This window comes from Coptis chinensis, chromosome 8 (genome assembly GCF_015680905.1).
Source record: "Coptis chinensis isolate HL-2020 chromosome 8, ASM1568090v1, whole genome shotgun sequence".
NCBI classification, from domain to species: Eukaryota; Viridiplantae; Streptophyta; class Magnoliopsida; order Ranunculales; family Ranunculaceae; genus Coptis; species Coptis chinensis.
This window is the reverse complement of record NC_141463.1, coordinates 64,143,067-64,159,798: the sequence shown is the minus strand read 5'-3', so window position 1 is coordinate 64,159,798 and position 16,732 is coordinate 64,143,067.

The following is a 16,732-nucleotide window of genomic DNA, read 5'->3' as shown; positions in this document are numbered from 1 at the left end:
TTCCCAATCTGAATTTTGGCAAATTCTCACAAGCTTTGCGAACTTGCTTAGAGCAAAATGGGGACAGCCAAATATGACGTGACACCACATCAGAAATGAAAAAATTGTAGAATATAATATTTTGATTCAAATAACACACAATTGAATAATACGTGTAGAAGATACACTTGAACTAAATAAATTTTATTATATCAATTCAACCACTTATATTAAACCAACAAAAGAATTTACCGCTTCATATCGATGCATCTCTTTTTCTATAATGCACCTCACTTATTATTCTCACTTCTTCTTAAACTAAAATCTAGACACTTACACACACACACATATATATATATATATATATATAACTTCTCAAATTACTAATTCCTACTAAGCTACTAATTAGAAACTTCTAATACCAATCCAATTCTAATCTTACTTGTATTGCCCATATCAACTTGGTTTCCTAATAGCAATTCATACTTGCTAATTACATCACTTTCTAATTAACTAACCTCCAACTCTATTTAACCAAATTTGCTAGATCTAAAATTATTAATTCCAACAACCTCCCTTAATTTGAGATATAGCAATAAGTACTAAATCTCAATTTTGTAATTCCAACAGCCTCCCTTAAATTGAGATTTTGGGACGCGGTTATTCCTAAGAACGTCTTCAGCTTGATAAATTCTTCGACTTTCAGCGGCTCCATGATTATATCTACTGCTTGACATCCTAGTTGATGAAATTTCATTACAACATTAACATTGTACTTACACTTGACTTCCGTGTGTTTACTCCTCCCATGAAATATTACAACCTTCTTGTATTGTCCTGGTGTAGACTTATATTGCTTTAATTTTGGCTTGTACCGTTTTTAATTTTTCTTACGAACACTTGGAACCAATCTAGATCTTGATGAGTTCTCCCCTTTTACACTCTTACTCTTCTCACGAAATATCGAGCCCTTCTTGTATCTTCTCAAGTTTGGCTTGGACCTTTTATGATCTTGTTTGCGTACTCTTAGCACCATTAAAACTTTCATATAACTCTCCCCCTTTTCAATTTTGTGTCTCTTTCTATTTTGTTTATGAACTTTTTGTACCAATTTGATTCTTAAATAGTTTTCCCCTTTCAAAGCTTATAACAATGTTGCTTGTGTAGTTTTTCTACTGCTTTTGATTTCAAATCATTCATTTTCCTCCTTTGCTTGTATTTTTCCTTATGCACATGTTTGAAACTAATTATAATGGAGAGGGTTACGCCCACTCTCAGTTTTGCCCACTCCAGCCCACTCCAAATCTCATCCACTAAAAATCGCGAGATCATCTCGAAATCTAATGGTCCAGTTTAAAACAAAAGAAAACTGAAGTAAACAGAAAAAAAACCTTAGTCCCTCCAAACCTTTCGTCTCGCCCAATACTAGCAAAAACGAAAACGAAATTTATAGAAAACAAAAACAAATCTCTAGTCTCGCCCACTCAAAATTTTATCAAACCAAATTTTCATTTCTCTACAAATCGAAACTAAATTCTTAGACCAACTTCTCTCCCCAAATTTTCAAATGAAATTCTCTCCCTGGACCTGCGTGAGATATCTTCTGCATTGCTCAAATAGAGTTCAAGCTGTTTCAGGCAAGTAAAAAAATTTTGTTTTTTTTTCTGCATAGCCTGCATTACTATAGATTTTGTTGTTTTTTTTTTTTTTTTTGTAGTTTTTGTTCTTGTGTTTATCCCAATTGTTCTTGTGGCCTGTTTCATTATGTATTGAAGTTTGTGGTTATTCAAGTGATTGTCTAGTTATCATTTTCTCCTCAAGTAGGCAACGTACTTAGAAGGTTGAACTCTCGTGATCTTCTAGGTTCAAATAAAGTGTGATCCTTGGTTTGGTGTTTCTTGTTTTTATTTGTTATGTGCTTCGCAGAAGAATATCCCAATTTCAGTCTTTGTACACTTCTTGAATGGGTTAGTTAGACTTACCTCCCTATTAATAGTTGCAGTTAGTGTTAACCCCCCCCCCCCCCAATTGTGCAAGATCCAACGGTCAGATTTCTTCTTGCAATTGGGTAAGTCTAACTAACCCCTTCTTGAATTAGAATGATAGGGTTCATCTTAGTATCTTACTACTAACTTTTATACCACTTCTCCCTCTCAAGACACCACTGCGTGAAACCTTAGGCAGTAACATCTAGCCTTTAACCGTTCGTAGTAATAACTGAAGTACCGTTTCATTTTACTCTAATACAATTCACATATAATCTATGTTTCTACCGACATAATATTAAGTATTTTGCCAAGGAGTGGTTGATGGAATCTAATCAAGTGGGTGGGAACACAAGTCGCCTCCTATACTGTCGACTCCTGTATATTTAACACAATTACCTGGTTTATAAGGCTGTTTAGGTTGTTAAAGGGCGCCAAATTTTGAGTTTCTAATCTCTGCTATTTGCTGGACTTGTCAATTTAAAACCATTGACAGTGTCAGGACAGGGTAACAGGGAAGGGAATAAGTAAAGTGACCCTCCCAATCTCGCCCACTTCATCTCAAGATCTAAGGGACCAAATTAAAACAAAACTAAAACTAAATAACGAAATAACAAAAATAGAGAAAAAAACCCTTCGTCTCTAGCCCACTCCCCAGCAAACCCTTTGTCTCTAGCCCACTCCCCAGCAAACCCTTTGTCTCTAGCAACCACAGCAAAAACGAGATGAGTATAAAGTATATGATTGGTTGCCAATCTGTATCTAGGTTATGCCAATCTGTATCAAAGTTCAAACCCTTTCTTCATCCTCTCTGTTTCCATTTTCCACAAAGGTCTTCTTTTTGCCCTTGAAGAAAAATGCACATACCTGAATGCTTAGTAGAGTAGAATAGGACCATGCACAGAGGTTAGTTTTTTGTTTAGTTTGTATTTGCTTGACTTTATTTTGTCCATTAGTTATTATTCTAGAGTTTGATCTAGTTTTTTATAATAATATCAGCACTGTCATTCCTAATTTGTTCTGATATGAAAGATAAAAGAGAAACAAGTCAACAACTCTTTGGTTGTGCTTGTATATTGCATATATTTGTGTAGAAACTATTAAGTAGATATGTGATAAATCCTACTAAACAATGAATATATATGGCTCATGACTTAGTAACGGTATTTGACATTGGATTACTAAGATGTCACTTCTTATTGATTTTCACTTGGGTATTCTTAGGATGCACCTAGTGTTATATTTGTGTGAAATCAAGTTAAGTCATCTGGACATGGTGAATGCAAATTATTTGTGTTGTATATGGTGCGGATGATAAATCTTCTCTTCAGATGTAAAAAGACATAATTCAAAATATGAGTGATAAGTTCTCAAGTCCATTAGAAGGGTTGGACGGTCATTGTGCACCAAATATCAGTCAGGAGAAAATGGGAACTGTTTTGGACTCTGACTCATCTAATACTCAAGTCCAGTGCTTGCAAACAACTTTGGTAGTATATTCCCCAGCACATAGCATTGAAACTTTCATCCAAAATAGTATGCTTTTCATCCAAACTTTCTTTGTTTGTTTAGAAGCAAATGATCTAATGTTTGACAAGTTTTTTTTATAGCATTGTTTCCTTCTTATGACTTAAATCTTGAATTTTGCAAGTCAGCCGTTGGAGCGGGGCTTATTGGTAGTAAAATGGCTCGAAGAACTGGAGGCATCGATGAATTTGAATTCAAACCTGTCGAAGAAAATCACAATCAAGGTGTAAGTTTTCTTTGATTCCCTATTATAAGGTAGAAAGATACTTGTATAAGATGGTTGAACAATATTAGTTTAAAGTAAGAGTTAAGACATTTGTTTGTTTAATTATTTAATCTCAATAAATCTTCATTTCAGCGGCTGGCAGTTTGTGTCTTGGTTTTGGCTTTTGAAGAACAAGATTTCATAAGACCTTGGGAAGGACAAAATGATAACTTGTATAACTTGATTTGAAGTCAGTTGGTGTCATGGAAGGGGTATAAGTTCACCGCTAACAACTCTATTTAAAGGTTTCACGATATAGCCCTAAACTAGTTAAGTTAGAAAACACATAATGGATCTTTAGCTCAAATGGGAGAGCCCTTGGGAGTTGGAGTGCACCTTCACATATCCCAGGTGATGGTGGTTCAAATCCACCAGGATCCTTAATTTTTTTTATGGGTGTGATGGTTTAATGTGTCGTGGTTTTCAGTCTTTGCATTCCATCCAACTTCATATATGCTTTTTGCTGGTAGCCTTGGGGAGTTACTTTGTTACGATCCAAGCACGAAGAGATTGGAGAGAGTTTGTAGACTAAGGGGAGACACTGTCATATGCATCGGCCAATCTCTTGTTTTTCCTTTCTTAGTCAACATGACTCCTCTATGTGCACCCCTGAAAGAAATAGCTGGTGAGCATTATTGGTGGGAGTTACCGTCGTGATCGTGTCTAAAGTTGGAGCTTTGAAGTTGGATTAGGGTTTTGTACATAGATTAGGGTTTTGTTGTTACGGATTAGGATTTGGTTATGGATTAGGGTTTGAACTTGGAATTTGAAGTTTGAAGTTGAAATTTATATGTTTGAAGTTATTTTGTATGAATTTCAAATTTGAAGTTATGTATATGAATTTGAATATGAATTTGAACATTAGTTTGAACATGAGTTTGAGTTTGAATTTGAATATGGATTGATGTATATGAATATGAATTTGAACGTGAATTTGAATATGGTTTGATGTATATGAATATGAATTTGAAGTTATGTATATGAAGTAGTTATGTGAATTTGATCCGGTGTTTGGATATGAAATGAAGAAAATAAAAAATTTTTTTTGCAAGTTTTTGGTCCAAACGACCCAGTCAGGTCGCATAGAAGTGCTCAAAACGGTATGAAGAAATTGTTTCCAGAGATATTTGCCCTTGATGACCCACGCAAACTGCTTGGCTTTAGACCTAAACGACCCCATCAGATCGTTTAGGTATCAGCCAAGCGACCCAGCCATGCCGTAGACATTATCCTTAGGTGACCCCATCACCTCACGAGATCATCTCAAGATCGTGGCCACTCACCTCGCGAGATCATCTCAAGATCTAAGGGTCTGTAATAAAACAAAACAAAAAATTAAAACAAAACAAAATTAAAACAAAAAGAGCACCCCGCCAACCCTTATTGTATTCATCAAACCTTTAACTAAAAACTAAGAATTAACTCTCTCCACTAAACCAGCACACCAATTCTTACTAATTCTCTTCTCCAGCAAACCTTTAAACTCTGTCTAGCTTCCCGCCAACCAGAAAGAGAGATGGAATCGATGGCAACATTGAATGATTCAGGTGAGCAAACATTGATTTTTGCATACTTATATTGAACAGACAGAGTTGTTTGCATCCTACTTATATTGCCAAGTTATATTTCAAAATTATTTGATGTTGATTTCAAACTAGATTAAAATCCTCAAAGATAATTTTTTTTTTTTTGTTTTTAAAATTTCTGTAGATTTCAACTGATTATCTATTGTGTTTTATGTAGAATCAATTGACGACATCTTTTATCATACTGGAGTATCTGAGGAAAATGAAAATGAAGCCGCTTCGTCTTCTCGTTCAACTCGAGATGACATAGACATAGTTGATAGCGACAAGATTTCGTATTTTGGGATGAATTTTACAAGTCTGGAAAATGCGAAATAGTTTTATATAGACTACAGAAAAGCATTGGGATTTAGTGCCGTTACTCGAAGTACCCAAAAAAGAATTCCACATTCAAACGAAGTGAGTACTTGTCAAATGACTGCGATCATTTTGGGACTTACATAGAACGAGTGAAAAAAAGAACAGATGAGGGGTCTGAGAAAGAAGTAGGGTTCGAGAAAGAAGTAATAAACAAGAGGAGAAACACGAATACGGTGAAATGCGGGTGTTTAGCAATAATGAGAGCGACAAAACAAGTCAGTGTATTATGGAAAGTGGTGAAGTATGTTGGTGCGCACAATAACAACCTTGTTAGTCCGGCGAAAAGGATGTGCATGCCTGTTTGCAAAAATTTGCCTGTTGCAGCTAAGATGTTGATTGATTCGTTCCGTGATGAAGGCATACCTGTGAATAAAGTTGCTGATATACTTGACGGACCACAAAATGGTTTTTTTGACAGAGATTGTTGGAACCACTTAGGTCCGTCGAAGGAGTATAAGAAACCTGTCAAAAGGTGATGCTACCGCAGTGCTAATTATTTTTTTTTTAAGAAGAAGAGTATAGAAGATCCTAATTTCTTCTACGTAATACAGGTGGATAGCGAAGCACGGGCAATTAATTTTTTCTTGGTAGATGGTCATTCACGTATGCAGTTTCAGTATTTTGGTGAGGTTCTTTTCTTTGACACCACATATCGCAAGAACGTATATGAAATGTCATTTGCGCCGTTTACTAGAGTAAACTACCACATGTAGTCAATCCAGTTTGGTTGTGCACTCCTATTGGATGAGACAGAAGAATCTTTTGATTGGGTTTTTCAGACTTGGCTTGCAGCCATGGGCGGGCATTCCCCATTTTCAATCATCACAGATTAAGACAGAGCTATGATGGTGGCTGTTGCGAAGGTTTTCCCAAATACACGACATAGATTTTGCCTATGGCACATTTTGAAGAAATTCCCTGAAAAACTTCCACATGTTTATTTCAAGAGGTCATCTTTCAAAAAAGCTATCAAAATGTGTATTTAGGAAACTTATATTCCTATTGCTTTCGAAACGAAGTAGAAAGAATTGATGTCTGCATATGAGTTGGTGGAAAATGAATGGCTCATAGGACTATATGAGATTCGAGAAAAATGGGACCGGTTTATCACTTGGATACTTTCTATGCTAGCACTAATACTACCGGGCGTTCCGAAGGCATGAATTCTTTTTACAAGAATTTTTTCCATTCAACTACAACTCTTAGAGAGTTTGTGTTAAAGAATGATAGGTGTTTGAATATAATTGTTCAAAGAGAAAAAAGATAAGATTATACTACAAAACACTCGGATCGCATCGTCGATAGTAATGCATTTCTCTTGAAGAGTGCATCAAAAGTGTATATGAGGAATGTGTATGATAGGTTCAAGAAAGAATGTGAGAAAGCTCAAGCTGAGTATGTCTTGGATGATGATGAAAAGGGTAGTGATGGCTACACGACCTACACTTATAAGTCTCGAGTGGTAGGTGATCAGCGGAGTGGAAGGTGAAGTTCAACTCAGCCACAAAAGAAGGTAACTGTGAATGCAAACTTTTCGAGTTCCTAGGGATACCCTGTGGACACCTTGTAAAGGTTTTTCAGTGTCGTGATATAGAGATACCCGATCACTTTATTCTAAAGAGATGGATGAATGGGGCTAACAAATATAGAGTTGAGTATAACGGTGGACTAGTAAGTGGCCATGAGAGTTTTGAGGTACTGAGAACTACCCAACTTCAGATGGTTGCCAATCAATTAGTCTATGAAGCGGCTAAAGCAGATGAGACTTACCAATTGATGTTGAAAAGATTACAAGCACTATCACTGGAGCTCAAGAAAATAAAGAATACCAACAACGGATCCAAGATTTCAGTTGTCGATTCATGCACTATCAATGAAAACTCATAACCTGCAATTGATGCCTCTCAAGTATTATTTATGAATCCCAACATCTCACAAACTAAAGGAAGGAAAAAGGAAGTGAAGGTTTACAAAAGTAGTACTAGAATCAAAGGAGGCTTGGAGAAAGGCATTACAAAAGCTACCAAAGGGAAGACAGGCAGGCGATGTACTAGTTGTAACCAGGTTGGTGTTAATCACGACAAACTCAATTGTCCACAAAATCCAAATAGGAAGAAGGGGATAAGTAAGTAAAGTGATTTCCGTAGTTTTCATTCATTCCTAGTTTACTAAATTTTCTTGTTTGGAGTTCACTATAAAATTGACATTTGTCATCACTTTCTTACTTGACAGTTATTGATGAGGAGATTGAGGATGTGGACGATCATAGAGATGATGACGACGACGAAGATAGAGATAGTGATGAAGACAACGAAGATAGAGATGGTGAAGAATTTAAATTTAAAATTTGAAGTTAGAATCATTTGTGTTTGAATCATTTATGTATGAAGCTGGGAAGTTATGTATATGAATTTGGATTTTGGTTATATGCGTTTGAATTTCATGTTATGTGCGTTTGTATATGAATATGAAAATGTGCATTTGAATTTCACTTTGAATTTGAATATGAAATTTGAAGGTGAATTTTAATTTGAATTTGGTTGGATATGGCGTGAACTTGGTTTGGATATGAAATGATCTTGGTTTGAAGTTTGATTAGGGTTTCGTTGGATATCAAATGAATTTGAGTTTTAATTTGGTTGGATATGTGCGTATATGAATTTGGTTTGATTATGAAATGAACTAAAATCAAATAAAAAATTTGATTAGATTTTGGTCCAGACGACCCACCTAGGTCGCACAAAAGCATCCAAAACGATGCTAAAATATCGTTTACAGACGAAACTGGCCTTAATGACCTCTGCAGATCGCTGGGATATATACCTAAACGATCTTATGGGGTCATGTAGAGGGCTAATGAGCGGTTTGAAGAGATCGTTTTTTATACTTCTATGTGACCTCACTGGGTCGTTTGGAGCAAAGTTTCAGATATTTGTAATTGGATTTCGATTTGTATTTCTCACTCTAAACCTTTTTTGAACACAGTTCGAAAAAAGAAACCCAACTACTTAGAACCAAGACAGAACTTAGAACTTACCCTAACCCTAAGAATTAACTTCTTTCAATTGGTTCCTCTGTTAATTCCTTTGTTAATTCCTTTATCAATTCCTCTTTAACAAAGTTATGTCTGATTCCTCTGTCAATCTAGGTCAGTGTAGCCACATCTCACATGAATATTGATCCCATCTTGACAAGCTGCGCTTCACTAATATGCCGAGTTGCACTAATACATTGAGTGATTTTCAACGTCGCAATGAAACATTGGAGATACTTAATGACAGATATCAGGGAAATATTAGTCGTATGCGGAGAAGGGAAAAAAAACTTTTAAAGAGTATTGAAGAATTGAAGAAGGAAAATGATTCAATGAAGAAAAACATTTTTACTGCCAAAATTGTGTTGTTCTAAATTGTGAGTTTGTTGATTGGTGTGGGAATTGGCTGGATGGTTTTGGTTTAATTACCCTTAATTAGGTGTTTGATGTATGTAAATTATGTTGTTTGTTGATGTAAGAGATCTCTATTTTGTCTGTTCATGTAAGAGATGTCTAATGCTATTTGTTCATGTAAGTAAGACATCTTCTGATGTGTTTTGTAATTAGTGCTTGTACGTATTTTGTTATGTAATGTTATATAATGTTGATTAATGCATGTTTTGATCTCTAAGTTCTATAGGAAATTCAATTGGTGTGGGCATTGGCTTCATGGTTTTGTATATGAGGAATTGGGTTTGGTTAGGGATTAGGGATTAGGGATTAGGGTTTTGTATATAGATTAGGGTTTTGTTATGAATTTGACGTTGAATATGAATTTGACGTTGAATTTGAATTTGACATTTGAATTTAAATTTGACGTTGACATTTGAATTTGAATTTGACGTTGAATTTGACCGATATTTGACGTTGAATTTGAATTTGAATATGGATTTGACGTTGAATTTGAATTTGACATTTGAATTTGAATTTGAATTTGACGTTGAATTTGAATTTAATGTTGAATTTGAATTTGACATTTGAATTTGAATTTGACGTTGAATTTGAATTTGAATTTGACGTTGAATTCGAATTTGACATTTGAATATGAATTTGACGTTGAATTGGAATTTGACATTTGAATTCGAATTTGACGTTGAATTCGAATTTGACATTTGAATTTGAATTTGACGTTGAATTCGAATTTGACATTGAATTTGAATTTCACTCTAAATGATCTTGTCAGACCGCTCAGAATCACTCTAAACGATCTTGGCAGACCGTTTGGAGTCATTCTAAACGACCTCTTCAGACCGCTTCAAGTATGACCTAAACGACCCCATCAAATCATTTGGCTCTATAGACCAGCGATCTGAGGAGGTCGTTAAGGCTAGTTTCGTCTGTAAACGATATGTGGGGATCATTTTCTATGGTTATGTACGACCTGGGTGGGTCGTTTGGCCCAAAATCAATGCAAATTTACTATTTGATTTAGTTCATTTCATATCCAAACCAAATTCATATATGCACATAACTTCAACTTCAACTTCATATACATACAATCATATTCAAATTTAAACTCAAATTCACGTTCAAAATCAAATCATATTCATATACATCAGACCATATTCCAACTCAAACTCAAATTCAAGTTCAAATTCATATTAAAATTCAACTTCAAATTCAAACGCATATTTTCATATTCAAATTCGTATACATCACTTCAAATTTGAAATTCATATAAAATAACTTCAAACATATAAATTCAAACTTCAAATTCCAACCAAACCCTAATCTATATACAAAACCCTAATCCAACTTCAAAGCTCCAACTTTAGACACGATCACGACGGTAACGCCCACCAATAAACTTGCACCGGGTCAAATTTTCCGCTTCGTGGAACGATCTCTTTCCTTCATAGGGAATCTCAGGCCCACCCAATTGCAGACCTTTCTCAAACATGAAAGTAGTTTCGTCGAGAATGTTGCTTTGTAAAAAGAAATACAAACCTAATTTAGCATTTACAGTTTTAAAAGAGCGGAACTACAATTCTAAAAGCACAAAACTCACCAGTTGAGTTCCTAGGGAACTAGAAAATGTCTGCAGGGAGAAATGAATAGGAAGCTGAGGATTTATCATTTGAATGTGAGTATTAATTTCATACCATTCCATGTAACCAAACTCACACTCCCATGGATAACTTGCCGAGGGTCCTCGATTTTGGGGTTGGATCACGTGATTCTCCCATGTGGTCCAATATGCCGAAGCAAGATTCCATTTGACCTCGTACCCACGTCCATTGGTAGTTCTCGTCGCGACATTTGGCTGTGGAGGATTGGCGGGTATAAGCTGCACTCCAAATAGCATAAAGCTCCACGACACCAAAAAAACATATAAAGCCTTCAAAATAAACAATATCATCCACCGGGTGTAAAGCTCTAACATTGTACTATTATAGGGCCACCATTCAACCTGTCATATGAGAAGTTGAATAAATCAGTAATCAAATACTCCAACCATCAATTAATCAATAAAATATTAAACAAGCCCATATACTTACCATCAAACAAGTTGTCTCATCAAGAAATTTTTGAAGACACTGCAATGCATGTTTTGTGTTAACATAGTGCGGAGCAGCAATTGAGTGCCTACGACATTGAGGCTGGGCCAACTCATACTCCAGGTTTGGGATTGGCCTGAAGCACGGGAAGTACTCGTAGGTCCATGCATAGATGAGAAAATACACACACAATTAAAATACTAATAAGATAAAGGGTTAACATATAAACGAAAAAACTAAATATTTTACCTATAGGAGAGTGAAATAGCCTGAAATGCCTTTGACTTTACCACCTATGGCAGCCCCAATACCACGGTACAAGTATGCAAGTATTGCTGCACCCCACGCATAGTCTTTGATCTCGCTAAACTTCAACAGCAACCTTAAGTAACAAACAGGCACTGCAGTCCCAGACTTGTCGGGGAAGAGAGTACATCCAAAAAAGAATAACAAATAACCTCTGACAGCACGCTGTACCTCAACCAAAGTCGATGGTTGTTTCATGCCCCCTTTTACTTTAATCGCACTATCATGCACCTTCCCAGCCATGTGATGCTTTAGGAATTATAACCTTACTTTTGATATGAAGTGGCTGGCTTCCAACTCTTCCTTAATTGCTCCCAACGATATATTAAGAGCGCGGTTAAGAATATTCTGAGTATGTTCCAACTTTATATCAATGTTCCCTTGCACGAATCTTCCTTTTATCAAGACTCTTAGGAGTTGGGAGACATCATCCAAAGTGATAGTCATCTCCCAAAATGGCATATGAAATGTGTTGGTCTCCGGATGCCACCTCTCCACAAATGCAGAGACCAACACTGAATCCTGATGCTCGTATACTCCCATCACGAGATCATACCAACCTGTCCTTCTGAGCTCGTTTTCAAATCTAGGAGAGTTTTTAAATTCTAACTCCAGATTCAATTGATTGAACTTGGTTAGGTGCTAACCACACTTCAAAACTCCGCTCTCCTAAAACAATAAAGACAACAAAGAGTCAATGAGGAGAAAATTTAATTTTGTAAAAAAAATAAAATTAAAGTACTAATTAATATTAATATTACCTGCCCCTCCCAAACTTCGCGAGCAACGTGCACATCATAGTCATACAACAGCTGGTCCTTGACACGTCCTAACACTCTAGTTGGGCCACCACCATATGTGCCTAGTTGGTACTCCTTGTCTTTTTTCAATTTTATCACAAAAGTTTGAACAAGACGTACCACCGGTGCCTCCATTATTTCCTCCACCGCTTCCTCCTCCTCATCATCATCCTCTTCCTCATTGTCATCCTCCTCCAAATCGTCGTCAACCTCCTCCAGATCGTCATCCTTTTTGTCCCCCTCCTCATCGTTATCACCAGACTCTTCACCATCCTCCTCTTCCCCTTCCCCTTCCTTTTCCTCATCACCATCAGCATCCTCCTCTTCCCCTTCCCCTTCCTCATCACCATCAATATCCTCCTCTTCACTATCACCACCATCTAAATTCTCAGGAAGAACTACATCGACATCGACATCCTCATCCTCATCTATATCCTCATCTAAATCTAAATCTACGTCCTCATCTACAATAGGAGCCCTTATTTCTTTCTTCTTTTATTTTTTTATACTACCTTTAAATCACCTACACCTACTACATTACTCGGATCAGTGGCTTCTCGATCCCCTCTACGGGCGGATGCCGACGTGGCCCTTCCTTTTTTTTTCTTAGGCGGGTTAGCCGACCCAAACTACTACTGCCACCACTAAGTAATTTCTTAGCACTTGTGTAGATGATTTTCACTACATTCTTTGATCGAGGAGCCATTATTACTACGAAAAATAGTAATAAACAAGTATTGGTAACAAGGTAATTTAAAATAGTTGTCGTCTTTGGAAAATGACAACAATTCTTTCTTTGTATGAATTTAACAGTTCTTTTCTAAGTTTCCATAACATGCATGGATATCAAGTACCTCAGTGTAACTTTATAATTGTTTTTAATACCTTCATACTAAATCAAAACAAAAAATAACACAAAAAATACAAAACAAGCAAATTTCACACCTAATACCTAGACGGGGAGGGATACACCCACTCCCAATCTCATCCACTCAACTCGTGAGATGATCTCAAGATCTCATGGCCGAAATTAAAACAAAAAAAAAAAGAACGAAATAAAAGAAAAAACAAAAAACCCTTCGTCTGTCTCTAGCAACCCAACAAAAACGAAGAACAAATAAACATAACCACTCAAAATACAAACATAACCACTCCAAATCAAAATAACTTAGAAATATTTCTTCTTTCCACTCCAAAACATTGTTACAATTAATACAATGATACAGTGAATATGATAAAATACAATCAATTTGCGACAACAAGAAATCTAGCAACTACTAACCTACTGAATGGATAAAAAAATGCATGTTCATATTCAACAAAATTGGGCACAAGTGCATAACCCTAACCTTGTTTGAAATATAGGGTTTCTGGATACATCGAAATCAAGTGCCACGTATAACAATTTTCTTGTTCACTTTCACCTTATGTCATCGTACTAAAGAAACATGGTGGAACATGCTTTAGTTAGACTGAAACTATTAACATACTATCCTGCAAAACCAGGTGATAGTAGTAACAAAAGCTGCGCCTCTCGGATTTTAGTGCAACATTTTGTACCAGACTTATAGATGTACTTGGAGTGACTAATATCATACTTAACTAGAGGAGTTGGATTTGAACCTCTCAGCTGCTTTACGCTAAAGTACATTTTATAAGCCTACATTCGTGGCTGAGATGCCCCACAACACCTTTACTATGCTTTTGGTAAGAATTAAGTGGTTTCATACAAAAATAACATTTTGAAGGTTTCCTACAATTAAAGGCAGACCAGTGAAACTTTGACATTCTACTACTGGGTCATCTTTAATACCTATGACAGAATGAAACTTCTAAATTAAAAAGGTATCAGGGTTACATTTCTAAATATTTATGAGCAGGGGTTGGAAGCTACTCTTGTACATTCGCTTTCCTTTAAGACGAAAATAAAACAACGAAAGAGGTCGGATGAAGAAGAAAGGAGAAAGGCTTAAGGAGGGTCACTTTACTTCTTCCCTTCCCTGTTACCCTGTCATGGCACTGCCAATGGTTTTAAATTGACAAGTCCAGCAAATAGCAGAGATTAGAAACTCAAAAGTTGGCTCCCTTTAACAACCTAAACAATCCTTATAAACCAGGAAATTGTGCTAAATATACAGGAGTCGACAGTATAGGAGGCGACTTATGTTCCCACCCACTTGATTAGATTCCATCAACCACTCCTTGGCAAAATACTTAATATTATGTCGGTATAAACATAGATTATATGTGAATTGTATTAGAGTAAAATGAGACGGTACTTCATTTATTACTACGAACGATTATAGGCTAGATGTTACTGCCTAAGGTTTCACGCAGTGGTGTCCTGAGAGGGAGAAATGGTATAAAAGTTAGTAGTAAGATACTAAGATGAACCCTATCATTCTAATTCAAGAATTGTACAAAGACTGAAATTGGGATATTCTTCTGCGAAGCACATAACAAATTAAAACAAGAAACACCAAACCAAGGATCACACTTTATTCGAACCTAGAAGATCACGAGAGTTCAACCTTCTAAGTACGTTGCCTACTTGAGGAGTAAGAAATGATAACTAGACAATCACTTTGAATAACCACAAACTTCAATACATAATGAAACAGGCCACAAGAATAATTGGGATAAACACAAGAACAAAAAAAACAAAAAACTACAAAAACTATAGTAATGCAAGCTATGCAGAAAAAAACGATTTTTTTTTACTTGCCTGAAACAACTTGAAATCTATTTGAGCAATGCAGAAGATATCTCACTCAGGTCCAGGGAGAGAATTTGGTATGAGAATTTAGTTTCGATTTGTAGAGAAATGAAAATTTGGTTTGATAAAATTTTGAGTGGGTGAGACTAGAGATTTGTTTTTGTTTTGTATAAATTTCATTTCGTTTTTGCTGGTGTTGGGCAAGACGAAGGGTTTGGCGAGACGAATTTTTTTTTTTTTTTTTTTTTTTTTTTTTAAAACTAGACCATTATATTTCGAGATGATCTTGCGATTTTTAGTGGATGAGATTTGGAGTGGGCTTAGAGTGGGCGAAACTGGGAGTGGGCATATCCCTCTCCAATTATAATTGTCTCAATTGTCTCAATTTTCTCATCTTTATGGATTTTCTCCACCATATATCTACGACCATACTTTATTCTTCATGTACTATTTCAACATTTTCTTCTCTTCCGCTTTCTTCTTCTTCTTTCTCAATGACAATTTCTTGATTTTCATCTACACTATTTTTTTTGTAATTGATGAAAGAAAATTCTCTACAATGACCAAATCTTTGACATTTATAACAATGGGTTAACTAAGTACAAAATATATGGGTTAGCTAATGGGGACCGAAATATGGGTGAAAGGGAGTGATATATCTTAACCTAACCTGGTGATCTAGTGCTCCAGTTTTACCGCTTTTAGCAAAATTGAGTTTGGTGAACATATTTTATCCTCTCGACTTTTAGTTCTCTCCCTTTTTAGGCAAAACTCCATTGCTACTAGTTTGAGCTCGCGAAGGAAAAACAAGATTTTCTGCTCATTATCGTTTGCTTTGGAGTGAGATAGCATTATCGTTTGCGTCGTTGTTGGTGTTTGGTCTTTTCTCGATGATTTCTACATTGTCTGAGAGTGTGAGATCGGGCAAAACTCCATTGCTACCAATTTGAGCTCACGAAGGAAAAACAAGATTTTCTCCTCTTTATCGTTTGCTTTGGAGTGAGATAGCTTTATTGTTTGCGTTGTTGTTGGTTTTTGGTCTTTTCTCGGTGAAATTCTTCTCTGTCTGAGAGTGTGAGATTGGGTTAGTTTTTCGGTTAAGCTGTCTTTAGTTGGTAAAACCCTCCACTGAGCTACAGTGCGAGTTCGCTCAAGACAAGTTTAATCCTCTAACAACATTCCTTTCGGGTAAAATCCTCCTCTGAACAACAGGGTGAGTTCTGAAAAGGAAACAAGATCTCTATGGCGTCAACAAGTAATCCCCCCCCCCTCCTCAGCAAACAAATTCATATCATGGGGAGTTTCGAAATAATTCGTGGAGTGCGCTGTTTGGAAGGGCTGGAGCTGCTGAGTCTACAGTTGCTTTTAAATCCTTTACCCCTGTTATGGTCGATGGAGTAGCCCAGTTTCCGCCTGAGTTACTAGAACAAGGTATCAAGGAGTGGGATGAAAACTTAGTAGGATACTTCTTTGATAAAAGACTCTCCTTTCCAGTTGTAAAGGAACATTTATAGAAGAAATGGAAGCTGAAGGGATCTTTTGACATCACCACCGATAAAGACCTTTTCTACATGAGCTTTACATGTTCAGATGACCGTCAGAAGATTCTAGACGAAGGTCCTATATTCATTGCGGGGAGAGTATTTGTGGTTAAGCCCTGGACAGTAGAGGTGGAT